Source organism: Lepisma saccharinum, chromosome 20 (genome assembly GCF_977018435.1).
Source record: "Lepisma saccharinum chromosome 20, izLepSacc3.1, whole genome shotgun sequence".
Taxonomy (NCBI): Eukaryota; Metazoa; Arthropoda; class Insecta; order Zygentoma; family Lepismatidae; genus Lepisma; species Lepisma saccharinum.
Genome location: NC_139248.1, coordinates 42,832,366 through 42,858,874, shown reverse-complemented (window position 1 = coordinate 42,858,874; position 26,509 = coordinate 42,832,366). Strand labels below are relative to the sequence as shown.

General features: G+C 39.1%; 1 protein-coding gene across 2 annotated transcripts in view; it reads left to right on the top strand.

Moving 5' to 3' along the window:
• The first annotated feature begins 768 nt into the window (after window positions 1-768).
• LOC146003595 (SET domain-containing protein SmydA-8-like) overlaps window positions 769-26,509 on the top strand; it is a 43,456-nt gene continuing 17,715 nt past the window's right edge. Inside the window, exon 1 of one of the 2 annotated variants that reach the window (XM_083141905.1) lies at window positions 769-930. The gene's annotated coding sequence lies outside the window, so the exon portion shown is untranslated. Of the gene's footprint in view, window positions 931-10,330; window positions 10,354-26,509 lie in introns of those variants that run through there. The other variant, XM_083141906.1, reaches the window with a different exon arrangement.

The following is a 26,509-nucleotide window of genomic DNA, read 5'->3' as shown; positions in this document are numbered from 1 at the left end:
ATGTTTCTTCTTTTGATTACAGTTGACACTACATTCCGAAAACAAACAATTTCTATAGCCATAGTGCAAGATACATCTTCATATTTCTCCCAGAAATTAGTAGCGGATTCGACTGACTGCCTTTGTTAGTAAAAAGGTGAAGCTTTCTTTGATTTGTTTCATGCTCTGAAATCTATTGTTTACTTAATTTACTAGAATACCTAAAACATGGCAGAAAAACGCATTTTCTCGACTGTCGTCTACCCTTCGGCGACATAATCAATGACGAACTATTCAACTAATGAAAACTTTCTTCAAATCTAGTAATTCTCTTTCTACTTTTCTAGTGATTAACAATTTCTGTTTGCAGTTGTAAGGGCATAAAAATATAATATCTTTGGTTGAAAATATATTTTAGCGCCGAGAGAAAAAAGCTCTTCCCCCCCATCCCCACCCGCCGCCCCTCCCCCGGCTCCGCTAGGGGTGCGGAGGTGTTATTTACGCTCCTGAACTAAGAAACGTATGTCGATCTATTCCGTCACACAGAGGCTGTGGTTATTTAAGTCAATCGCTGATTAGAGGAACTGTTTCGAGACCTGCGTGCCACCTATGAGCGACATGCGAAATTACGTTCGATTGTTGTTACCAGACATGACCCTGTCAAGACCTAATTTTAGAATGCAGATGAAAATAGATACAGAGGGGGGTAAGTGGGACAAGAAAAATAAAAGAGTTTCAGGAAGAAAGGCAAAAAAGAAAGAAAGAAAAAGTTCGAGTTACAAGGATCGAAGCAGGAAATCTGGTAGACGAACGATTTGGATGAGAGGACAGCCCACGTGCTACACGAGTGATGAATTCGATTCACACCAGACAAGTTCTATTTCTATGTGCGGTGATTGGGTGTCCTAAGGCACACATAGAACAAACAGTTAATCTCACATACTAAATAAGGTAAGAATTTAAATATTTACAAATTGAATTTTAATACAAAGATATTTTAGTATTATTGTTTTGAAGGAGTTCATCATTCTCTTCTCTTTTCGGACGGTTTGTTCTCTCTGGAATATCATTTCTCACATGTCAATTTCCTTAAGTGAATGTAAATTACCAATTTGGTGCTGATCTCGATTCTATTATTAGACTCATGGAAACAAATGACGAGCAAGATCAAGTGAAACGCCACCAATAGAATTCTGGAATTAACATTTGTTCTGTGATTTCGTGACGAAAGAGGCTGTTTTACGAGCAAACAGCTGCCTTGCCGGGATTCGATCAACTCTTAGTTCCAATCTGGCACTTTATCAAAATACCTCGTGAAGAGTAACACTTGATTGATTGATTTTGATTAATTTGATTTTACTTTATTTTACTTCGCTTTTTCTGTCACTTTTGACTAATTTGCGAAGATAGGGATGAGTGATGACATGATGAAATAGATGAATGGTCACTCACGAACCCGGGAGCCCTGGCGTCATAGAGCGATGTAATAACCACTCCGCCACGGGGCCGGCGAGTAACACTTGAATTTCTATGAAACTGCGCATAAATGTCTCATATCTGTACAGCCCGACCCTGTGGCCGAGTGGTTAGCACATCGCGCTGCGACGCCAAGGGTCCCGGGTTCGAATCCCGGTCGGGCTTGGTTGTTTGTGAATGTCCATTCATGAATTTCATCATTTCATCATTCATCCCCATCTTCGCAAATTAGCCAAGAGGCACAAAACGCGAAGTAAAATAAACTAAATCAATCAATCAATCAATCTCATATCTGTACAGGGTCCGAAAGATGTTTCGATATGGTCATAACTGCAATCTCCGTATATCTGTACTCGTAATAACATTTTTACACTGTTCAGCACAATATCTAATTTGTTAAGAATTGTATAAAAAAGAACTTAAATATGTTTCTTCGCTTTTCTGTCACATTTTGCTAATCGCAAAGATGAGGACGAAAGGTGATGAAGTAAGATGGATGAAGGGACAATCACAGACATTTATGGACGACGCAACACGAGTTCCACAGATGATTATACTGGCTGTGAATCCAGACACCAGAGCACCGCTAGTCTGCAAATTGCAGCTGCAGTGCACTGCATAATGATGCATAAGGTTTTTGGCCATAGGAGCTTCTCACATTCTTCGATGTAGGAATCACAAGCCTTGATGAAAATTGAGAAGGGGGAAGAAAAACTACATTCCATTTCCCTTAGCAAAATCTAAACAACATTTAGGCTCTTCTTAAACAGGAACTCCACTACAGAAGCTCTCGTGAATTGAACGTGCGTGTATTGATAAATATGGGAGATTGTTTGTTTTAAGCCCACTTTTTGCGCAAGACAGGTATTGGATAGCACACTAAACACTGTTGGTCCAACTTCCGCATGTTTACGAAAATATTCTATCCTACCATAGGCGCGCGGAGACTAATTTATTTGGGGGTGCCTTAAGGGGAATTTCAATTGCCTATCTGGACAAGAACCGCGGTGGTGTAGTCGGTAGTCGACCTTCGTGGTGGAGTGAACAGCGCAGTATGGAACGAAACCACGGGTCCCGGTTTCGAATCCCGGCTAGGACATGGATATTCGTGTTTGTATGTGATGAGAAAAACAGAGAAATGGTGAAAATTGATATATGTGAAAGGTAAATGAAGGGGGATACTACCGCTTAGGGGGAATTCCATTTATTTAAAACAAAAAGTCGGTAAGGCGTCTGTCTGCCACGCGGGAGACCCTGGTTCTATTTCCGTGGTGGGCGATTGATTGATTGATTCATTTATTCTACTTCGCTTTGTGTCACTTTTGGCTAATTTGCAAATATGAAGATGAGTGATGATGTGATGAAATTGATGAATGGACACTCACAAACATCCATTCCCAGGCCGGGATTCGAACCCGGAACCCCTGACGGCGTGGGCGATTGAAGGTCGTAGAATTTTTCCTGCCTTCTCCCTGCATAAAGCAGTTCTGAGATTCAATTCAATGTGTACTTGGGGGCAAATGAGTAAAGGCGGCCGCAGCGTCGTGCTGATCACATCACCTCCAAAATGGCAGAGATCGAGAATGTGTGAAGCCCTACCCAACATCCCCTAATTGAGCCTTTATGGCACGGTGCTATATGCACGGCAAACTTTACCTTTACCTTTTACCTTTACCTATCTGGACAATGTCAGCCAAATTGTCGAAACTTCATTTTCCGTTTTCTGAGAAACTATAATGAAGTTGAAATTGTAACATTATAGTTTCTGGGTATTCGTTATCATTTTATGACAGATTTTCCTATCGTTGTGACGATATTTATATCATTTAAATAATGAAAGTAAACATTCAAACAAAATAGAAGGCTTCCAACCAACACGTAGTATCAGTTGAATTCCTCTCAATAAATGAACCTGCAGGTTCAGTTTTACAACGTTTTCTAGTGCGCATTGGTTCATAAAATATTATATTGTGCAGTCTGGTCACTTGATAGTTAGTACCATGTGTTACATATAATTTTAAACGGCAGAGTTCCAATTTTCAGATGCAATCAAAATCTGAAAGTTGATATCTTTTTAATTTATATTTTTGCCATTGGAACTCCATTAAGGTAGTTAATACAGAGTTTTATTTTAGTGATTTCAAAATATACATCACACGACTTCATGCGAAATAGTGTTCCATAAATGAGCAAATATTTTGCAATACAGAATAACATTACAATAATAGATATTTACTGTTTTACTTACAGCATATTCCACTCAAACCAGATATGTACAAATTAGTTAGAATAAAAAAATATTAATTTTCAGATTGCATTATTATCCACTTTTAACTTTCCTGGCCCACTTAAAGATACACATCTTTAAAACATATTTTTGTTCACCTTACTCGTCAAAAAACAACTCAGCATAATTACTATTTGACGTTATTAAACCACTAATATTGTAACTATAAATTGTGCAGAGCTTCTCAATAAATCAAGTTTGCCTTTATTTTTCTTGTGGGCGCCGTTCCGATCGCCACTGCAATCTTCTTGTTGCATATACGTAGGTAGATGTAAATATACAAATAAGCCTTGGGAGTTGAAGAAGGTTGCATTAACAATCGAGGCCGTGCTCGGGAGGGGATAAGTGCGGGCCGATTTTTGTAGCAACTGTGTGCGATTTATAAAGTGAAAAACATCTTTTCTACATGTAACTATATTGATTGATTGATTGATTTGGTTTATTTAACATCGCATTTCTGCCACTTTTGGCTTATCGCGAAGATGAGGTTGAGTAATGATATTATGAAATTGATGAAGGGACACTCACAAGGAATACCCATGCCTAGTCCAGGATTCGAACTCAGGACCCCTGGTGTCGTAGCGCGCTGTGATAACAACTCCGCAAAGGAGGCCGGCTATTCGACATTACAGTGAACAATATCACATTCATTGTTTTGGGGGGAGAGAGAGAGAGAGAGAGAGAAGCGGGGGGAGGGCATTTCAAATGGAACGAAATTCCATATTTTTTAAATAGGATATTATTATTATTATTTTAATTGTAGTTTTTACATTTTTATTTTTTAAGTACACATTAGGGGGTGCCCAAGCACCACTGGCACCTCTTGTGCGCACGCCTATGGATCCTTCAATGTTGGTTTTTGTTCAGTTGGTACAAAATTTTAAACTTCACTTTGTCACTGGCACACCCAATTACATAAGAAATACCCCCCCTCCCTTTCGTAGCTTGGAACTTCCATCGGCTTGAAAATGCTTCATCTTTTTAAGGACGTATAATTGTTTATTAACGGAGATAACATCTCTTTACATTAAAATTTTAAGTGGCAATAATAACTTGCCTCAGTTACGTCCCTCTACGCACGTCTATGGTTTGGGTAAGGCTCAGTTATACATGTTTCAAACCAAAAGGTGCTAAACAAAGCATTTATGTTTGGGCATTTCTTTGCATTTGTGGCCATTTTGTGGAACGTTGCATTTTAGAACATTTTAAACTTCTTCTTAAAACATCTGACTTCTTTATGTTTTCACTACATAAGGAACATTTCTTAGTATTCATATTTCGAGGTATGACTGCTAAATTGAACACGTAAGTTTGTCAGTAAATGAGCATTTTTGGAGTTTTAGGGCATTATTGAATTTTCACAGGGCATTGTTTGGAATTTTATTGTGTATTAAAATCCTAGACTTTGTGATAATACTTTCTCACTTGAAGGGTTAAAGTAGTTTTCTCTTACTTTACATGAGAGCTGGCAGACATTTCGACATGCATTGTATTCATACTATTACTTTATTTTAAATGAGCATTAGCAGAAACACAGCTGAATAATCCCTTCTATAGCATTGTACAGCACATCGTACAAGATCGTATTAACTACATACATTAAAAATGTAGGGGAAAGTGGGGGAATCGTGCGCGGCGGGGAATCGTGCGCACCACGTTTCCGAAGGTACGAGCCAGAGAATGAGCTTTCGATTCATGCTATAACCTAGCGGGCGTCTCAGGAAATACTACTACATTGGGCTTTTCGCGCCAGTTGTATTGTGTTGTGTGTAGCGAGTGGATGTTTGTTTTTGTGTCCATTGTTGTTATTTTGCTGTTGACGAAAATAAGGAGGTATGTCTTAAATTTTTACTCTAGTGTTTTGAACTATGCTTGTTTCGATAGTGCATGATCTGGTCTATACACGTGTCTACTTGTTACGAGATTAACGTTTTTATATTTTTTTCTAGAAAGTAAATTTTTTGTAAGGTTGGTGTGGGGCAATGGTGCGCTTCGGAGAAAGGGTGCGCACGATTCCCCCGTATACGTAATTGAATGCGCACAATTTCCCCAAACGACATTAAAGGTGAAACAAGTAGTAATACCCAGGTTTTTATTTTGTTCACAGATGCCACGAAATTACAACAGAAAAACTGAGAAGAACTCCTACTCTCAGGGTAATCTGAAAAACGCTCTGGACGCTATCAAAAATGAAGGAAGAAAAATAAGGGAAGTTGGCAGATGGTTCAACATACCTGAGTCTACTTTACGGAAAAAGCTTGTAGAAAATCGTGATCTGCCTACTCCAACCCGTCTTGGAAGAAAATCAACGTTTTCTGTTGAAGTGGAAAGTGAATTGAAGGACTATGTTCTGACACTGGCAAAGTTATTCTACGGGTTAACTCCGAAAGAATTAAGACGCATAGCATTTAGATATGCAGAAGATCACGAAATTGTACATTCTTTCAATATGGAACAGGCTCTAGCAGGTAAAGACTGGCTGTACGGATTTTTAAAACGAAATCCCGATGTAACTCTACGACAACCCGAAGGAACAAGCTTAAATAGAATTACTGCATTCAATGAAGAAGAAACGAAGCTATTTTTCTCAAATCTTCAGAAAGTTATGGATGAATATAAATTTGAGCCAAGGCAAATCTACAACATGGATGAGACAGAAATGACGGTCGTCCCAAAGAAGTGCCCGAAGATTTACGCTGCGAAAGGTATGAAGAGGATTGGTGCTGCTACTTCAGCAGAAAAAGGGCGCACAATAACTGGTGTTTTTGCTGTCAACGCTGCTGGATCTTATATTCCTCCAATGCTGATTTATCCGCGGAAACGTATGACACCTCAATTACAAAGAAATGGTCCTATCGGGTGTTCTTACAGGTGTTCGAAAAATGGTTGGACAAACGCAGAATTGTTCACTGAGTGGCTAGTTCACTTCCAGAAATCTGCAAAACCCGCAGCAAGTGACCCAGTGCTGCTTGTTTTACATAACCATGCAAGCCATATTTCAATCGAGAGTTATGAATTCTGCAGGAATAACCACATTCATATGGTATCTCTGCCACCGCACACATCACACCGGTTGCAGCCGCTCGACGTAACATTTTTCAGTCCATTGAAAAATGCATTGTACAGGGAATATGATCTTTATTTAACTACAACTGGCCATGAGAGGGTGACAGAATATGATTTGGCTGAACTCCTAAATCATGCTTTCATAAAAGTTGCAACAATGGAGAAAGCTGTTTCAGGTTTCCGCTCTACAGGAATATTTCCCTTTAATCCCGACAAGTTTCAGGATCATGATTTTGCTCCTGTTCAGGACGTTACACTTGTTATCGCTGAAGATTCTTCCTCTCCTAAAAGTTTGAACAAATCATGTGGCATTCCGAACAGTGCAGATAGAGACTTAGTGGAAGAAAACAAAGATTCTTCCTCTCCTAAAAGTTCGAACAAATCATGTGGCATTCCGAACAGTGCAGATGAAGACTTAGTGGAAGAAATCATCCATCCAAATCCTGATAATAATGTGCCTTCAACATCTGCTGCAGGGACAAACTCTTTCCTTTCCTTTGTCCCAATGGGATTATGTCAAGGAAAAGGGAATGATACCAAAACTGTAAAGAATTCTCGGCGAGCAAAACAACATTCAGAAATTTTGACCAGTACGCCCATTAAACGCAAGTTAGAAGAGGCCCAAAAGAAGAAACAAGAAGGAAGTAAGAAGAAGTTGGACAAAATAACGCGACACCATAAACGTCCGTGTGGAATGAAAAGCATCAAGAAGAAGCTGATAAGGAAAAGGCAACTTTCAGAGTCGTCTGAGTCAGACACCGAGGATCAAGAAATTGTTTTTGATGACGATGAATTGGATGACGTAGACTTAGAAAGCGGACAAGGCAGTGCTTTGATTGTACAAGACACTAATGAACGTTGCGGAATTTGTGGTGATTTTGGGAAAGACGGTGAATTATGGTATCGATGTGTTTCTTGCTGTGAATGGAGCCATGCAGAGTGTACTGGTGTCGATACAGCCAACAATTACGTGTGTGATTTTTGTAATCGAAAATAACATCGTCTTCCCCATTAATTTTCTTTCAATTTTAAATATGGAAACAGCAATTCAATTGCCTTCTACAATTGTAGGGCAACCACTTTTAACACATTCAATTTATATGTTGTTAATCTGATATATAACTACATACATTTTTATTTGCTGAACTATTTATTAATGCGCACCATTGCCCTACCGTTGCGTATCATTACCCCATAGGTTGGGGAATTGTGCGCAAATGCAGGTTTGCATTACATGATGCATTACTCACGTACACACTGTTTTCTTTCAATTATAATTATTTCATTCAAAAGGAGAAAGAATGAAAAAGTATTAAGCTAAATTTCATATTTTCTCAAGCAAAACCTTTCCAAATATAATGAAAATTGCTTAGGTGCGCACAATTCCCCCACTTTCCCCTAACCTATGCCATATTATACCAATACATGGGTTTAAAATATAGAAATATTATCAAACTGAATCTTATGACTATTATGAAAGCTTATGTACATAATATACAAAAGTTTTTGAATGAGAATCAAAAGAACGTAACTCAAAAAATGCTGTTTTCAGTTTTGTTAAAATAAATTCCTCTGGAGAGCTCTATTTGGAGTCAAATAGACATATCTCCACTTCTAATCCTAAGCAGTAAACTGACGTCATGAATCTCCAATTTACTGGCTCTTTTAAGAGCCAGATATGTTCCTCAGCAGGGCCCGCATTTTGATGACATTTCATCTTTTAACTGGTGCAACGTAGAAATTGCTAACTAGTACAGAAATCCTGAACACCCTTCTCAGGTTGAAGAAGAGTAATTTTTGGGGCAATTTTTTGGTAATTTTTTACCATTTTTTATTTTTCGGTCATTTTTTAAAATATTTGTGTCATTTTTAGGTAATTTTTTTTTAAATTTTGAGTCATTTTTAGGTAATTTTTTTTTTAAAAAAAATGGTGTCATTGCATGCTGAAACATAAGAAGTTCAACAATTCCTGTTTTGTTTGAATGCTATCTTGCGGTACTTGCTCTGTGTTTAACTACCAGCGCAACAAAGTCTGTCTGAAAATCGCGAAATGCAACATTGTTGAGTTTCTTATTCACAGTCCGTACAACACACTAAGGTGAAGAAGCAATTTATATACGTATTACCACATTTTTCTGAAAATTTATTTTTTGGCTCATGCATTTGGGGAATGAGAAGGATGAATCCCCAATCTCCCCCCCCTCCTGCTTTGGTACACTCTCGGCACAATGTACTGTTAATCAGACACTGAACAAACACCACTCAGTCCTCTACGAAAGAGATGTTTGTAGTTGCCGGAAGTTCTTAATAATCGAGCTCCAAGAATCTTGACTGGATTCAGAACAAATATGAAGTCCAGTGATAGGTTGAGAAATTTGAATAGGTGGAAGATAAAATTAACTCTCTCCCACAATTGTATTTTTATTATCGTAATCTAATTTAATGTTTAAAAGAAGGAACTTGGTGTCATTGCAAATTTATGTAATAGCTATTCACTCTTTTTTAGCCAACGCAATTAAATTCAGTACAAAAAATATCTACCGTCGCCAGTTACCAAACTAAATAGAGGATCTGTAAATAAATGTAATGTAAACATCTATCACATATTTCGAGTCAACTCCTTTCATTGAAGGTCCCGGGTCTGATACCTGGTGGAGGCAGATAGTGGTTCGGATCTCACTTTAAACTGTAGGTCTAGTCCCAATTAGCCTTACTGTGCATAAAGTGGACTTAAATCACTAACTCAATCAATCAATTCTTTCATTGAACGCTGAGGCTCTTTTTCCACTTCGCTCACCTGCAGCGTATGTTTATATTGCTTACACTATGACGTCAGAGATCTGGAAACGAAGGGCAAAAATAGTCAGTCTGGCCGCAGGAAAGGTCAGTAACCGACCATAAGCGCAAGGAGACGCCTTGAGCTCAATTTCAACTCTTGTGCCTGACTTTTATGTCGAGATTCTCTCTCTCGTAAACATTCCTATATCTGTTATGAATTTTATCTGGCGTTTATCCTTCTTTCATTATGGTAGTGTGATAAATTGTCTAATTATGGTCAGTTCTTAAACCTCGTTTGTCTACGTGATGTTTATTCCCACAGTTTCCTTTATTGTATCATAGTCTATTCTACAAATTTTACGGTTTTTTAGGTTTTTTCTTAGATGAACAAAAGACACACGGACCTTGATTGTTATGCATGTAATATTGTTACGACCTTGCACATTTTGTAACTTTACATCATAATTGTGAATGTACATGTTAAAAGGAAAAGATATAGTGTCACCCTGATTTCTTAATACTATCTATAAATTTACATGTTGTATGGCTCAGTTGTGACGCAAACGTGAAGGCACCAATCAGGGCGCTTTTGATCAAATGTATTAACCTTTATGTAGAAATCTAATGGAAGTCAGATCGTTTAAGGCAACATGCATTTATTATGTTGTAAGTGTAAACTCGCAAATCAAAGATTAACCGTGTTAATGAACTAACCTAATTGTGATTAGATGATGGCGGAACATTTAAATTTGTATATTTTCCAAAATGTAAGATTTTATCAACGTTAAAGAAATAATTGTTAACTCAAATGAATATGAAAACTTTCCTTGTAAATTATTCAAAGCCAAACTATGTATTTTGCAAATATCTTTCTGTTATAATTCAGAATATTGTATCTGGAAATTACCTAAAGGACGGTGTTCGAGACTGGAAACTTGGGTATAAATACGATGCGTTTCGGCATGGAAGAGAGATCTGTTCTGGTGTCAGTCTAGGAAGAAGTGAAATAGGTTTAAGCCGCTCTTCTGTGAAACCTAGACTGGCCAATTAGAAACGATCCAACCTAGGAAGAGGTGAAATAGGTTTAAGCCGCTCCTCTGTAAACCCTAGGTTGGTCGAATGGGATGGATGACAGTTCCAATTTAGGAAGAAGTGAAACAGGTTTAAGCCGCTCTTCTGTAAAACCTAAATTGCAATCTCAGGTGATAACTCCAAATCTAGGAAGAAGTGAAATAGGTTTAAGCCGCTATTCTGTAAAACCTAAATTGGCAATCTCAGGTGATAACTCCAAATCTAGGAAGAAGTGAAATAGGTTTAAGCCGCTCTTCTGTAAAACCTAAATTGGCAATCTCAGGTGATAACTCCAAATCTAGGAAGAAGTGAAATAGGTTTAAGCCGCTCTTCTGTAAAACCTAGAGTTGGTCCACCTTAGTGTTGACCTTCCAGTAAGTATTATTTTATCTTCGAAAAGCTGATCTTCAAGTTGCAAATACGAGTCACCTGCCTACTAGTTGTAAGTGTTCTGGTGGTTAAATAAACATTTATCTAAAACTTTACAAACCTTGGTTGCCTCCTCAATGGCGCAGTGGTAGTGTCATTGCCTTGTAATCAAGGGGTCCCGGGTTCGATACCCGGTGGAGGCACATAGTGGTTCGGATCCCACTTTAAACTGTAGGTCCAGTCCCTATTAGCCTTACTGTGCACAAAGTGGACTTGAAACACCAAACCAAATCAAACAGACCTTGGTTGGAGTCTTAATAAACCTACCCTGAGATAGATTTCATTGTAGACCATTCGAGTCATCGTGTCCACGACCACAGGAGTAAAGGGTAAGAAGAGTTACCAGGAACGTAACAATATCATAGAAAATCGCAACGAGAGAGAGAGAGAGATATATATGGGTGATAGAGAATTAAATGAGTGCCATCACGAATTCCAATGAAAGTGGTAGATTTACCAAACCTAAGACTAATGGAAGTTTAACACAAAAGTAACATTGTGCACCTTGATATATTGGCAATGACGAGTTCAAAGCAAAAGAGTAAAGTTTTTTTCTGGACTGCATTTTACAGACTAACGAGGCTCTGCAGTCGGGGGCCAGGGCCAATATAATCCGTCCCTACAGAGATGTATCTCAGTTTTCTTGATTTTTCAGTAGAGCATTCCAAACTTTGTGATCATACATTATCATTGATTGTACTTTTGTTTTCAGGGGTATTGAAATGTGTCGAAGCATACGGATAGCTAAAGCGCCGTGCTTTTTAGTGAGTGTGTTTGCATTTGGCTTTGTTGGCCGTTGGAAACAGAGACGCCCACTTGTCTTGTGAGAAAAACATGTTCCAGTGGAGATATTTTGAGTTACACCACAGATACGCCTTTTGTCTCTTAACTGGAGATCACACAAAGTATGCCATGAAGTGGGGAATAATTGAGCTACGCCCAAAGTAGTCACAGCATCTTGATTTCGAAGAGTACAGAAAGTCTTCCTTTGTATGATAATGTTTCGCGGAAGTTTGGTAATTAAGTGAAACAGCCCATTCAGATTATAGAGCTTTGTATTTAGACTTAATGCTTACAAAACAGTTTTAAAGAGAAGATATAATGGAAGTAGCAACATGGTAAACTGTTTAATGGTAACTGAAAATAAACATTTGGTAGTATCAGAAAAATAAGTAAAGATATCTCGAAACACACCAAAGAACATTAAATACAAAAAAGCATTACAAAAGCATGAATGTATATAGTATGAGACTTACTTACAATATGCAGTTAGGCAGTGCGTAATATTCCATTGTGGAGAAAGTATTGTACTATAGATCGCCTACCCATTAACAAAATAATACTGGACACTTACAGTAACAATGAACCCAGTGCCGGATCTACAAGCCGTAAAACCAGGCGGGGAGGGGGGGGGGGGGCGGAGACATGTAAGCCTTTAGGGGGCCCTCAGTCATGCATATAGCACGATGCCATGAAGGCACATTTAGGATATGTGGGGGTAGGGCCCCACATATTTTCGATGTCGGCCATCTTAGAAGTGATGTAATCAGCACCACGCTGCGGCCCGGTACCATTTGATTTGAGGCTGGGTGGCCCCAAAAGCCTCATTATGCGGGGACAAAGCCTGGAAAATTCCGACCTTAGATTACCCACCCCGGGTTTCCCGCGTGGCAATCAGACTAGAATGAAATCAGGCTAGAATTTCACGAGAAATGAAGTTGTGAAGATTTCTTCACCTATATTTAATCAAGAAAAAGTTATGGCTGCATGATTGTAACAAATGTACCATTCTCCGGTGTGAGAAAACAGTGTCACATACTATAAATCACATCATCCCCATCGCATTTAAAAATTTTGAGTTGAATTCAATATATTGGCCGCGGTGGCTCAGTCAACATCGTTTCGCGTGGTGCTTGCAGCTTGGTTCGAACGAGGCCGTGTCCTGGTGAGTAGAAAGGAATATTAGTTACGAGTCAAATAGAAGTAATTCGGACTGTTGTATAATGGAAACACGTCGTGTTAACACGTTAAAATTGTCCTTTTCGAGTGCTCAAAAGAGACCCACGTCAGTGAATTTACACCGTTGGATTAGTGAAACGCTGGCTCTCACCGAAGACCAGGTTCTAAGCATTGAAATTGACCATTTTCGTAAGTGTGTATACATAAAACTGGTATCACACCTGTTAGGTGAGCAAATAATACGGAAGTGTGGACGAATGTTGGTGTTTCGTGATGAGGATGGTGATCATGATGTACGATTGGAATGGGCGGACAGAATAACAACAATGGTGCGACTACATGTCATCCCGATGGAAGTTAAGGATGAGGCATTAGCTGCGGTACTCATAAAATATGGAGAAATAGAGTCTATCGACGACGAGACTTACTCGCAGGAACATATCTATCGTACCCGCACGGGCATAAAAGTGTTGAGGATGGTATTGAAGCAGTCAATACCGTCTTACGTCACGATTCAAGGTGCGAGATATTGGGTCACATATTATGGGCAGCAGCCGTCTTGCAAGATCTGTGACGAATTGACACACGCAGCAGCCATGTGTCCCCAAAGACGACGACGCACTACTCCTACCGTAGCAAGTTCACCCGCAGTCCAAGCGGGCACATCTATGAACAACCAGGAACCCAGCACCTATGCACAACGTGTCAATCGACCACCAACGCAACTCACTGTCAAAGAAACACAATTGGACTCTCGACCCACAGTGTTGCCAATACCCACCAGAACGACATTGAGGCAGAAGACAGAGGGTGATGTACCAACAGCGTCAACTGAGAACGCACCGAAAGACGATCCTGCAGTGGTAACACTTTCGGGGAACAACGCGACGGACGAAACCATGGAAAATTCACTGTTATGGGCTGATGAAGTAGAACGGGAAGAAACTGTACAAATGGAACTACATGAAGATCTACCAGAGGGTGTCCACCAAATCAAGTGTGAAGACCAGATGAATGTGCATGACAATTCTGATATCCAGCTGACTCCAGATGAAGTCCCAAGTCATGTGAAGCCTGTTGTTGTTCCAAGGGCCCCGTTGAAGGATGCCACCAGAAGGAAGCTATCCATGGAAGGACAGCAGAAGCAGTTGACGAAGCAGAAGCGCAAGAAAAGTTCTCAAAGGGATGCGGAAATCAACCCACCGACCAAGAAGATTGATGACCAACGCCCCCTCTCTCCCTCCCCAGTGCGAATTACCCGGTCCCAAAGTGTTAATAATCTAGGTGCTAATGTTAGTGCTAGTGAAAAGATAATTCCTCATGAAAATTACTGATGCGCGTGATAGTGTTGTAGTTAGTGTACGGAGAAATGTTTGTTTATCTTTTGAGATGAGAATGATTTCCGGGTGTAGTGCGAGACATAAATTTGTTACTTTCCCAGTGTGTACAGCATAAATTTCCATATTACATGTTAGTGAGTTACAACATGAATATCGATATAATAACAGGTAGAAAAAATAGTGCAAATTGTGTCATGCACAAGAACGATTATTGTCATTCCGAAAACCACTTAGGACAAATACTTACTTTCGTCAAATTGAGCACCAAAAATGTACATCTACGTGGTATCCTTATATACAGTTTTATATAATATCTTTTTGTGCATGAATTACAGCACGCGTCTTTGTACCCTTAATATCAATGGGATCCTGACGCCAGTAAAATGCAAAGTGCTTGCGGACTTTGTCCGAATACATTCGATTGACATTCTATATTTGCAAGAAGTATGTTTTGTAGAATTTAACTTCATATATGGGTACGAGGCGATTGTAAATTTGGGAACAAGCGGGAGAGGGACGGCAATTTTAATCAGAAGTGGGATAGAAATAAAAAATGTAAAGAAATTAGTTGATGGGAGGGGAATCAGCTTTCAAAGTCAACGTTATACTTTTGTTAATATCTACGCCCCCTCCGGACAGCAAAACAGATGGAAAAGGGAACAATTTTACCAGAATGAGCTGGTATACTTACTTCCAAATAATGATTCGTGTATAATCCTAGGTGGTGATTTTAATCAGGTGCTGCGATCATGTGATTGTGTAGGCAAGTTTCAAAATAGTTTAGCATTAACGACCTTAATCAACGACTTACAGCTGAAGGACATCTGGACCGAAAAACGAAAGGATGTAGTGTTTACCTATTTCAATAACAAAGCAGGTTCGCGATTGGACAGATTCTATACACTTGGTCATAATATAAAATATGTGACGACAATAGATGCTTTGCCGGTACCTTTTTCAGATCATATAGCAATCAGAATGAGTATTAATCTACAAGAATCTAAATTAGTTTGGGGTCCGTCCTATTGGAAAATGAACTCTGCCCTACTTCAACAACCTAATGTGAATGATATGTTTGAAGAAAAATGGAAGTATTGGTGCCGGCAACGAAAACACTATACTGATTACAATACGTGGTGGGTAAAATACGTAAAACCTCGAATTAAATCCTATTTTCAATGGCTAGGGAAAGAGAGTGCACGTGACCGGAACTTAATGTTGAACTTCTATTACAAATGTTTACATGAGTTATGTATGCGACCTGATGTCACCGAACATTATCCACAGATACAAAAATACAAAGCACAAATCCTTACGTTGCAACGGCATCACTTGGAGGGTATAAAGATAAGAGCTACTCATGCGTCATCTTTGCAAGATGAACGAACCTCTCTATTTCACTATGTACAAACACAAAAACAAAAGAGAGCTCTATTGATAAATAATATTGTCGATTCCGGCGAAGATACACTTAGAACCCAACAAGGTATATCACAAGTGTTTTACAAGTATTATACTAATTTGTATACTGGTAAAGAAGTAGATCAATTGGCTGTACAACAATTGCTCACATCGGTAAATAAATTTTTAACGGACGAAGACAGAACTTTGTTAGACAGTGACGTCACCGTCGAGGAGGTGTATGAGGCACTGCGTACTTGTAACGTTAAGCGCACTCCTGGGAACGATGGCATAGGCTATCAATTTTATATACGGTTTTTTGATATTATAAAACATGAATTGGTCATGATAATACAAGATGCATTTCGAAACAAATGTGTGCTTCAAAATGAAGGTATAATTGTACTGATTGCCAAAAAAACGCGTCCGAGTGCAGTTACTGACTTTAGGCCCATTACTTTGTTAAACTGTGACTATAAGATTATGGCAAAAGTTTTGGCTAATAGACTGAAACCTATATTATCTTCCTTACTCAGTTCACGGCAAACATGTGTCAGTAAAACTCAAAATATATTTTCAACGGTGGCGGGTATACGTGATATCATGTCTTATTATGAAATGCAACAAACATCAGCTTGTATACTATCCTTTGACTTTACAAAAGCTTTTGACCTTGTAATTCACCAATATTTGTTTGAAGTACTTCGAGCCTATCGCTTCAGTGAAGACTTTATATCTCTTTTGCAAAGTTTCTATAGAAAGGCAACTTCCCGTCTTCTTATCAATGGATTCGTGACTCCTGCAATACACGTGACGAGATCCATTCGCCAGGGGTGCCCCTTGAGTATGCTTCTCTTCGCTTTGACCTTGGACCCGCTACTTCGATATATTCAGTGCCGAGCCCCGCCGGCAGCGAGTGCTTTCCTTGAAACGCAAGTGTTTACATTCGCAGACGATTTATCAGCTTGTGTAACAACAACGAACCAGCTCCAAAATATACTAAATGCAATGTGTTTGTATTGTTCTGCCAGCGGAGCGGAAGTAAACATGACAAAATCAAAGGCTTTACCTGTTGGCAACTGGAAACAAGACAATCCGGACATAGGGATACAATATGTGAACGAACTTAAAATATTAGGCATCACTTATCATAGTAACGACTCCAGAATGTTGGATCTAAACTGGACGAAAATAGTAAGCGAAATCCGGTTACAGTGCTATCAAATGAGAGGAAGACACCTCAACTTAATTCAGCGTGTTTGGTTCCTACACACTTTTATTTTTAGTAAATTAAATTATGTCGCGCAAGTGTTGCCAATCACACAGCAATATCTCCGACAAATAAAGTCTGCTGTGGGATGGTTCATGTGGTACGGACATTTTTTTCGGGTACCTTTCCCGATCATGTGTCAAACACACATGACAGGTGGTCTAGACCTATGGAATATTGAAAATAAATGTAAGTCGCTATTTTTAGCTAGAAATTATAAATTGTACTTAACTGAAGGGTCGATTACATCAATGTGGTTGCGTATATTTACCGATACGTTTCCACCACAAAATCCACCCAACTTGTCTCGACTAACAAAGAATTCTATGTATGTACGAATATTTGTACAAGAATGGAGTTATGTGGAGTTTCCCATGGATTTGAAGGAGAATACTCTGTCAAAATATTTGTATGAACATTTTCAACGACAACTTAGCTTGCAGCAGAGTCGAATAGAAAAAAAATTTCCTAATGTTATTTGGTCCAATGTATGGCAAAATCTTCACAAGCCGTTCCTTGACACGGACATACGAAGTTTGTGGTATACCCTGGTGCATGATCTAGTTCCAACAAATGTTCGACTAAATGAAATAAAAAGATTACCAACAAATGAGTGTAAACAATGTGGAGAGGTGGATACAAATCAACATCGCCTCACTACATGTAAAGGAGTTTCAGAAATTTGGGCCTTTCTCATTATGTGCCTTGCCAAAATATGTCGTATATCGCCACAATGCTTTCAAGCAAACATATGTATATTACCAGACTTCAAACATTTCCCTGTGAAGAAACAAAATGCCATTGTGTGGCTAATAGCACATACAATATACTATATATACAGCAAAAAGTTTGAACCAAATATTACCCTATATACAATGTATCTTAAAAGATCTAGATGGAAACAATCCAAAAAACAACATGTCAGATTGTCACAATATTTTGGTAAATATCTCGATGTAATGTAATTGTATGTAAACATGAAAGAAAACTATCCATAGATGTAAACAGAATAGTAAAATAAAAAAAAAAAAAAAAAAAAAAAGTCAGTAACGCGGCTGACTACCATGCTCAAGGTCCCGGGTTCGATCCCCGGTCGGTTCAAATCCGGGAACTTTTCTAACAATGGAAGCGGCCCCGGCGCCCAGCCAGCGTCGAATAACATGGGTACCTGGGGGAAGCCCTGAGGGATAAACGCGGTCAGGGGCGTGATGCTGATCACATCACCCCCCGCTCACGACCGGATCAAGAAAGTGTGGGGCGTTACCCCCACACCCCCCTATACGCCTTCATGGCGTGGTGCTATGCACAGGGGAGCACTTTACTTTTACTTTTTTACCAATATGGTGGGCATCTGCTTCGAACACACCAATGTGGTTCCCCCTAAGCCTATCCTGTTTCTATCATGACGAATTGTACGCAGCTTAACTCCTTTACTTCGTATGTATATATACGTATGTTTGTGTGTGTGTGGGTGTGTGTGATGGTGTGTGTGTGTGTGTGTGTGTGTAAAGGAAAGTAGGTAGAGGGGGCCTTTGGTAATATTTTGCAGGGGGGCCCAAGATTTGTAGATCCGGCACTGAATAAACCTCAAGTACATAATACAGTACTGGAACATGTTTGGTATTGCCATAACGATATTGATTTCAAGGTAAACATACATGCAGAACTATATGGACTTCCGTCGGAAATACTATGAAGTGACATAATCACAAACTGTCAGAACAACATATTTTGACCCTTAGATACAAATAGTCAATTCTAAGAAACTATTGCAAGCAAGATTGTCTTGTTTTCAATGCGGGAAGGATTCAAGAAACCTGACATAATCCGCTACTCTGACTACAGGTAAGATATTGTGACAAAGGGACATCAAATCATACTATTTGTCCTTTGAAATCTTTGGATGTTCTGAGTACAATTTACATGGTAGTTCCAATTGGGTTTAGCTTGCAGTTGTTGTTTCAGACTTAAGTATCTCAATGACTGCACCAGATGACTGGTTTTGAAGAAGACTTGCACCATCACCTCTCGCATTGCAGTCCAGTCAACAGAATCTCCCTGATCATCTTTTCTGATGGATAGTATGCGAAGATCACATGTCATGGTCTTGTAATCCAGGAAGTCAGAAGTCTGGAGTGTGTGCACGATATATGGTTTCTTTCTCCTCGCAAGGCGGAAGACTGGGATCAGTTGCGAAGGCACGTAGACATCACCAGCATTATCTATGGCTGTGCTAATGGCACTATGTGCAGAATCTCCTTCGTTCTGCCCGTGCTAAAGTTAAAAAAAGAACATTGATCTTCTCGATGTTTTCCAAGCTCGATACTGTGTGCAAAAGTATGGTTACTACAATGGAATTCTTATTTTGTCCAGGGCATCCATCCGCAAATAAAGTTACTTCTTTGATATTTTGTGCAGCATTGAGATTTTCGAGGTACATTCTCAAGCAAGTGGTGATTTCACATGATCCTTTTTTTCCCTGTCCTTCATGCTACGTGAAACAGTGACACATCTTAGTTTTGAGGTCGTAAATAGTGAAGTTGTTGTTTGATTATCTCCGCTTGTAGAACAACTGGTTATCATTTGTCTTTGGTAAGAGAATAAATAACTTACTGAAGGTCAAATGTCCCCACTGCTTTCTCAGGATTGGTATCGTTGTTTGCTTCCATATTTTTTTTCCTTACAGCATCTTTTTGCATTGTATGTTGTTGAAACTGATCTTCTAGTAGTTTCTTTTTCTCAGCATTCCCTTGTCTGCAATTTTCAGACAATTGTCACCTGTCTTTTTAGGATTATGAAACGAAATATTCTGAGCTTTCAAGACGCCACAGTGGTTGTGTAGCTTGCTGTAAATCCTTTTGGTGCATATTATTGTACAAACATGTCATACATTCTCTGCTTATTCAGTTCTGGATGTACAGTGTCTCTCAAAAGTTTTAGGACAACGACATTTTAAACTAGGCAACCCAATTTACACAAGGTGTTGGTGGGTTGCGTGTAGAGTTAGGCTCAATTTCAGGGTTGCCACATGCACAATAAATATTTATAAAATACGCGAAAGAAATAAAAACAAGTATTAATGTATAAAAAGTATTAAAAATATCAATATTATATCGCAAGTGACAAAATTCTTTCTGAAAGAAAAATAATAGGTTTTCTAGCATTTCATCGCTGATGAGTCTACAGAAAGGAGAAGAGGTGAGAAAACGAGAGGTGACAAATGACAGGAGAAAGAGAAAGTGAGAGGAGAAAAGGAAAAGTAGAGGAGAGAAGAAAGAGAGGATAGACGAGGAGAGGAGATGTAGTGAGGAGAATGGAAAAATATTCTAGGAGAGATGAGGAAAATGGAGCAAAGAAGAGAAAAGAGAAGGAAAACGAGATGAGAGAAGAGTGGAGAGTGAGTAAAGGAGAGAAAAAGAGAAGAACGAAAAGAAGAGGAGAAAAGTGCGTGGAGTCGGAAATCTAAGACAGGAAAGGAGATACGAGGAGTGGAGATGAGTGGGATGGAGATAAGATGCGAGAAAAGTAGGGAAGGCGATATGAGATAAAAGCAGAGCAGAAGGAGGGGAGAGAAGAAGGAGAAGGACAAGAGAAGAACAGAAGGGACTGAAGAGAAGAGGTAGTTGCAGAAAATATCGTCTCAGCGTCAAGAATTGATGCATTGGTCAAATTATCGACATGAAACATTCAATAGCATTTTGAAATGTATTGGAGAATGTATTAAATCGGTGCGAAGTGCCTTTTGGTTTAGTTCAGAGCAAGGTAAAATCTTCCATGTAAGATCTTTGATTTTACCAGCGATTATACCACTAAAAACATGAATGTAATTTTAATATTTATAAGAATTATCCAATTTTTGTCCAATTCTCGGTTCGTTGAAACGGAGATTTTGTAATTTAATATTTCCCCTCCCCCCATCGTTAATTCCAAACTGAATCATTCCGTTTCACACGGGGTGAACAATGAACACAATGGGATAGGTCTAAAACTTACGACAATTTTCTGCTACTGGAAGGGTTTGAACCTATGACCATCAGACAGCACTGAAAGCACTGATTGTGGTCCCAGATTCGATCCTCCTTAGGAGGTGTTCTTTTTTTAATTCTCCTTATATTACAAACAAGAGCATGGTAACATTAATTGTAATAGCAGTGTATAGTAGCTACATTGTTCTGCAAATGGAATTTATAAAAAAAACAAATAAATGAATTGACACACGTTCAAAGGGATATTTTCATGTATAAGATCGTGAATTATAATACTTTAACGATAATTGTGTACTGCTTCAAAGACATTGACAAATATTAATGAAATAACTATTTATATTTGTGGCAATTCAGGACATACTAATTTTACCCCTTTTCCCACTCGAGTTCAATGCAAGGATACCTCCGCAAATATCGAATGTAAAGTTCTCATCATGTGCAATTCTCCATTAAATGTTTTCTCCGAGTCGTACTACCTTCGTTTTCTTTGTTACAAACAAGTATTGTTTGCACATTACATGTAGGAGGAGAGTTGCATCTACATTTCACTTTGGTCAGCTCCTTCTACTTACTTTCAGGAGCGAAAGCTTGCAGTGTAGTGTTTAACGTTCAGGACTGTCAATCTGATGGTCGTAGGTTCAAACCCTTCCAGTAGCAGTTCGCTGCCAGCACTGGCACGCGGTGCATCGTCTCTACGTGCGGTCCGTGTTGAGCATTTACGTGCAAGCGAGTGAAATTCCGGTTAAGTCTACCTTCTGTGTTCTGAACCATGTCTGTACGGCGAGTGAATACTGTGAAATTGGTCTTCACGAATGTGCGACAAAAACCGACATCGATTTAACTGCATCGGTGGATACAGCAGAATTTGTCACTAACAGAAGATCAAGTGCTTAGTATTGAAATCGATCAATATCGTAAGTGTGTATTTATAAAGTTAATATCGCGAGTGTTAGGCGAGCAGATAATATTACGATCGGGAGGCACATTAGTATACACTGATGACAATGGGGAGCATGAGGTAAAACTGGAATGGGCGGATCAAAATAGTGTAATTGTGAATGTACACGTAGTTCCTATGGAACTTCCAATGGACGTTCTACAACAGACACTGGCAACATATGGTGACGTGAAATATGTTGACGATGAAAAGTACACAGATCAACATATATACCCTACGCGTACCGGTACAAAGCGAATTCGCATGACGCTTAAAAAACCAATTCCATCGTACATCAATATCAAAGGTGATCGATATTGGGTAACGTACTATGGTCAAAAGATTACGTGCAGGATATGTGAATCTACAGAACATCTCTCAAATTGTTGCGATAAGCGTAGAAAACCAGGAAGAAGGACAGCCTCAACATATGCGGAAGCCATCCACCGATCACCAATCAATATTGATGCAGAAGAACAACCACTGCCATACCAGCCTACAAGTTTTCAAGTACCCACGACAACCCTGGACATAGAAATGAAAGAATCCCCAAAGAACCCAGATGTAAAAGAACCGGAAGGTGCCGCACAGACGCCACTGGATCCTCCGACGAACAAAGTTTCATCAGAGAGAGCAGCAAAGGAAACTTCCCATTTGTTAACAACAGAAGGTCACACTTCGTCATGGGTTGCAGAAGTTGAACGCGAGGAACTTTCGAGTAACCACCAGGTCACTCCTGAAGCCTCGATTAGTGATAAGATAGCCCCTCCCCTCCCCGCGAACAGCTGTGTATCGGAACGTGAAAAGAGCCAAGCAGGTGATGAGCTTTCCCTGCCAGGCGCTTCCTCGCCCACAACGACCTTGAAACTAGCAGAAGAAAACGTGAGTGAACAACATGACCAACCTGAAATTGCTCTCCCCCTTCCCTCGTCACAATCGCAAGAAATGGTATCAGGAGATGACTCCCAAACCGAAGAGGAATCCACAGATGATAAGCAAGTTATGGACAAAGGTCAACGAAATAGAAAAAAAACGCACCAGTTCACGACTGAAAGCGGTAGCAGAAGGTAAGAAAAAGAAATGTACAAGGATGTCTCTAAGCCAGCAGTCCGTCATACACAGCAGGAAGACCCAACAAAAGTGAAATGTTAATTAGATGTGGGTTCAGATCGCCTTTCCCTCCCCCTCCATTAGGTGGTAGTGTAAGGAGAAATGTTTGTTTGTTTATGTTTTGAGATGAGAGTGATTTATGGGTGTAGTGCGCGACATAAATTTATGTACTTTCTTAGTGTCTACAGTGTCATGTTATATATTACATGTTAGAGAGTTACAAGATGAATATCGATATAATAACAGGTAGAAAAAATAGTGTAAATTGTGTCATGCACATGAACAAATATCATCATTCTGAAAACACTTCGGACTAATACTTACTTTAGTGTAATTGAGCACCAAAAATGCACATTTACGTGGTATTCTTATATACAGTTTTTTATAATATCTTCTTGTGCATGAATTACAGCACTCGTCTTTGTACCCTTAATATCAATGGGATCTTGACACCAGTGAAATGCAAATTGCTTGCGGACTTTGTCCGAATCCATTCGATTGACATTTTATACTTGCAGGAAGTTTGTATTGTAGATTTTAACTTCCTGTATGGGTACGAGGCTATTGTAAACTTGGGGACAAGCGGGAGAGGGACGGCAATTTTAATCAAAAGTGGTATAGAAATAAAAAATGTAAAGAAATTAGTCGATGGGAGGGGAATTAGTTTTCAAAGTCAACGCTATACTTTTGTTAATATCTACGCCCCCTCCGGACAGCAAAACAGATGGAAAAGAGAGCAATTTTACCAGTCTGAGATAGTATATTTACTTCCAAATAATGATTCGTGCATCATCCTAGGTGGTGATTTTAATCAAGTGCTGCGATCATGTGATTGTATAGGAAAGTTTCAAAATAGTTTAGCATTAACGACCTTAATCAGCGATTTACAGCTGAAGGACATCTGGACCGAAAAACGAAAGGATATAGTGTTTACCTATTTCAATAACAAAGCAGGTTCTAGACTGGACAGATTCTATACACTTGGTCATACTATAAAATATGTGACGACAATAGATGCTTTGCCGGTACCTTTTTCAGATCATATAGCAATCAGAATGAGTATTAATCTACAAGAATCTAAATTAGTTTGGGGTCCGTCCTATTGGAAAATGAACTCTGCCCTACTTCAACTGCCTAATGTTAATGAAATGTTTGAAGAAAAATGGAAGTATTGGTGCCGGCAACAAAAACACTATACTGATTACAATACGTGGTGGGTAAAATACGTAAAACCTCGAATTAAATCCTATTTTCAATGGCTAGGGAAAGAAAGTGCACGTGACCGGAACTTAATGTTGAACTTCTATTACAAATGTTTACATGAGTTATGTATGCGACCTGATGTCACCGAACATTATCCACAGATACAAAAATACAAAGCACAAATCCTTACGTTGCAACGGCATCACTTGGAGGGTATAAAGATAAGAACTACTCATGCGTCATCCTTGCAAGATGAACGAACCTCTTTATTTCACTATGTACACACACAAAAACAAAGGCGAGCTCTATTGATAAACAATATTGTCGATCCTGGCGGAGATACACATAGCAATCAACACGGTATATCACAGGCGTTTTACACGTATTATAATAATTTGTATACTGGTAAAGAAGTAGATCAATTGGCTGTACAACAATTGCTCACCTCGGTAAATAATTTTTTGACGGACGAAGACAGAACTTTGTTAGACAGTGACGTCACTGTCGATGAGGTGTATGAAGCACTGCGTACTTGTAACGTTAAGCGCACTCCTGGCAACGATGGCATAGGCTACCAATTTTATATACGTTTTTTTGATATTATGAAACATGAATTGGTCAAGATAATACAAGATGCATTTCGAAACGAATGCGTGCTTCAAAATGAAGGTATAATTGTACTGATTGCCAAAAAAACGCGTCCGAGTGCAGTGACTGACTTTAGGCCCATTACTTTGTTAAACTGTGACTATAAGATTATGGCCAAAGTTTTGGCTAATAGACTGAAACCTATATTATCTTCCTTACTCAGTTCACGGCAAACATGTGTCAGTAAAACTCAAAATATATTTTCTACGGTGGCGGGTATACGTGATATAATGTATTATTATGAAATGCAACAAACCGCAGCTTGTATACTATCCTTTGATTTCACAAAAGCTTTTGATCTTGTAATTCACCAATATTTGTTTGAAGTACTTCGAGCCTATCGCTTCAGTGAAGCCTTTATATCTGTTTTGCAAAGCTTCTATAGAAAGGCAACCTCCCGTCTTCTTATCAATGGATTCGTGACTCCTGCAATACACGTGACGAGATCCATTCGCCAGGGGTGCCCCTTGAGTATGCTTCTCTTCGCTTTGACCTTGGACCCGCTACTTCGATATATTCAGTGCCGAGCCCCACCGGCAGCGAGTGCTTTCCTTGAAACGCAAGTGTTTACATTCGCAGACGATTTATCAGCTTGTGTAACAACAACGAACCAGCTCCAAAATATACTGAATGCAATGTGTTTGTATTGTTCTGCCAGTGGAGCGGAAGTTAACATGACAAAATCAAAGGCTTTACCTGTTGGCAACTGGAAGCAAGACAATCCGGACATAGGGATAAAATATGTAAACGAACTCAAAATTTTGGGCATTACTTTTCATACTAATGAATCCAGAATGCTGGATCTAAACTGGACGAAAATTGTAAGCGAAATCAGGTTACAGTGTTATCAAATGAGAGGAAGACAACTCAATTTAATTCAGCGTGTTTGGTTCCTACACACTTTTATTTTTAGTAAATTAAATTATGTCGCTCAAGTGTTGCCAATCACACAGCAATATCTCCGACAAATAAAGTCTGCTGTGGGATGGTTCATGTGGTACGGACATTTTTTTCGGGTACCTTTCCCGATCATGTGCCAAACACAAATGACAGGTGGTCTAGAACTATGGAATATTGAAAATAAATGTAAGTCCCTATTTTTAGCTAGAAATTATAAATTGTACTTAATTGAACGGTCGATTACATCAATGTGGTTGCGTATATTTACCGATACGTTTCCACCGCAAAATCCACCCAACTTGTCTCGACTAACAAAGAACCCTATGTATGTACGAATCTTTATACAAGAATGGAGTTATGTGGAGTTTCCCATGGATTTGAAGAAGAATACTCTGTCAAAATATTTGTATGAACATTTTCAACGACAACTTATTTTGCAGCAGAGTCGAATAGAGAAAAAATTTCCTAATGTTATTTGGTCAAATGTATGGCAAAATCTCCACAAGCCTTTCCTTGACACGGACATACGAAGTTTGTGGTATACCCTGGTGCATGATCTAGTTCCAACAAATGTTCGACTAAATGAAATAAAAAGACTACCAACAAATGAGTGTAGACAATGTGGAGCGGTGGATACAAATGAACATCGCCTCACTACATGTAAAGGAA